The following is a 2,782-nucleotide window of genomic DNA, read 5'->3' as shown; positions in this document are numbered from 1 at the left end:
ATAAAAAATAAAAGTGTTATTCATTTTAACATGAGTGTACACATCATTATACACAGGAGCATATAAATTATTTTATATTTGTGACTTTTTGAATAGCAATAATGAGATCATTCCCATTTTCATTGTTCAAATAGTCAAAGAAATCCATACATTTCATTTTAAAATTACTTTTAATTTGAAGTTCACTTTCAAAAATTGTAATTAGAAGCCGGTTTCTCTCTTTGCGCCAGGAAACAAACTTTATTCTTAAGATCCTCTCATACTGTGAAAAAGTACAACTTTTTAAGGAGTTCAGCTATATTTCCTCATGGCTTAAATAATTTTTCAACTACGCAAAAACTAAGAAAGACCAACGGCTGGTTTCTCCAACTCAACTTTACTTAGTTTAGCCACTTTTCGGACTTAAGTCAAAAGTTAGCCAACGTTTTACACAGCTTATTCTTGACTAAGTCAAGAAAATTTGCTTACCTAAGTTAAGTTGAGTTGGAGAAACCAGCCCTAAGAATTCGCTCTTGTATGCAAAACTCTTTTACAAAGTCAGTAAATTGAGAAAAAGGAGTTGTAAGTTATATGCAAAAGCCATTCAAATATTGAAATTTATTGTTATTAAACTGAAAGTTATTTTCGAGATAACTAACAACACTCGACAAAAATTTAAGCCGTCTTTTTAAATAATTTAAGCTTCATCATATTATCGCAACTGGTACGTAACGACCCGGCGATATGCCCATAAAACGATTGATCTTTTTAACCGACTTCCAAAAAAGGAGGAGGTTATCAGTTCATCGGAATATTTTTTTTTTATATATATGTTACCGCATAACTTTAAACCACGTCAACCGATTTCGATAATTCTTTCTGCAACGGAAAGGTAGTGTCTCAGAGGTGGTCCTATACTAATTTGGTTTAAATCCGATCATTGAATCATGAACCGTAAGCGTTGGGCGCATGTAATAGGCCTGATTGGAAATTGAAGAGTAATATATGTATGTATGTGGGTATGTTAATAACGACCGCTTAAAATCGATCTCAAATTTGTACTTTCGCTGTAGAAATTTTAGGTCTATATTATGCATGTAGTTTGAATATTGTCAATTAAATCTAATGCTTTGTATTGCATGCGCTCCACGTTATTCGTTTTCAATGTCATAAATTGTTTATAATGACTTTTGCTAAAATTTCAAAATCAAAAGATATCAAAACAAATTCTATGGGACTGAGATATATTTATTATTATTACAACGCTTCTATCAACTTGCAATGTTGTATGTCCAGACCGCTTTGAATGTTGTATGTCCAGACCACCATTTATACTAGCTGCATTTCTTTGTAAGCGAGCGGCAAAAGAACGCTCAACTCGCGTAAAATTTCCTTTTAGCTACTTAAGCAACCCTGTTGGTAGCTGGCTAGAAAATGGGATTGGTTTAACGGGATTTAGATACAAAAACCAATTTAAATGAGTAATTGTGCGAGGTATTTGCGTAATATATATACTCTTTTAAAATATAAGTCACGTATAAATGGAAGCAAAAATTTTCCTCTCCACTTTCCCATTAACAATTCACAATAGAGCAGTTTTTTCACTTACCAACACTAGCCTTCAGGTCGCGTATTTATTAACCGACCTGGCTGAGCTCGGATAAATAGCCGAGTTTGTGTTGTTGCTTTGCGTGTATTTCGTCATTTAAGCGAGTGTTCTTTTGTAGCTCGGTTGCAATTAGAAAACTATAGATGTCGCCCCGCCAAAAGAAGTTAAATACTGCGCCTAAATATATGCACTATTTACATATACGTAATACTTCTATATTGATAGTAAGCTAACATCTCAATGTGTAAGCATTCCGAAATCAAAGCGAGACAGTCTAGTACTGTTTTTGTCAATGTATTGTGTACTTGAGTGCCGGTTTTGCACATGTGTTGTGTACATGTTTATTTATAAATGTGTGTGTTCCTTTTCTTTCGTACGTGTTTATTGATATATCTGTACTGTAGTGTTTTCGGACGGTACTAGCTCTTACTGCCAATATAGGAGTATTACATATATGACTATTTATATACGTCACAGCGGAAATGGACGACACGCCATTTCGTTAAATGAAATAAACTGCTGCTATATGTACGTATGTATGTTTATACTAAATGTGAGCAAACAACATTGTGCTTGCATAGTCTTCTGTTCTCTTTCACTGCAAGTTGAATTATTTTAATATCTATTGCACAACGCTTATATAAATGGACTAAAAAGTAGAAAATAATATTTCTCAGTCCCACAGAATTTGTTTTGATAACTTTTGATTTTGAAATTTTAGCAAAAGTAATTATAAACAATAAATGACATTGAAAATGAAAAGCGTGGGACGCATGTAATACACTTGAATTGATATGAAAAGTAACTAAGCTACAATTTTTCACAAGCCCGCGGTCACACTGTTACCGAGATACACATAAGTGAACCAAATAAAAAGTGGGACGCGACATTGGGTATTTTTACAACGCTTTTATCAACTTGCAATGTTGTATGTCCAGACCACCATACTATAAATATAGCAAAGGTATTTATGGCAAACCTAGTCTAGATATCAACCTCGTCGTAGGTATCATATCAAAGACATGCAGTTAGAAAAACTCTAGAGATAGATGTCGCCTCGCCAGAAGAAGTTAAAAATATGCACTACATACGCTACAGCGGAAATGGACGACACGCCATTTCTTTAAATGAAATTAATTGCTGCTATATGTATGTATGTACATATGTAGGCATATACTAAATTTGAGCAAACAA

This window comes from Rhagoletis pomonella, unplaced genomic scaffold (genome assembly GCF_013731165.1).
Source record: "Rhagoletis pomonella isolate Grant_MI unplaced genomic scaffold, Rhpom_1.0 Rhpom_scaffold_00007, whole genome shotgun sequence".
In the NCBI taxonomy this organism is placed as follows: domain Eukaryota; kingdom Metazoa; phylum Arthropoda; class Insecta; order Diptera; family Tephritidae; genus Rhagoletis; species Rhagoletis pomonella.
Note: the sequence above shows the minus strand (reverse complement) of the source record.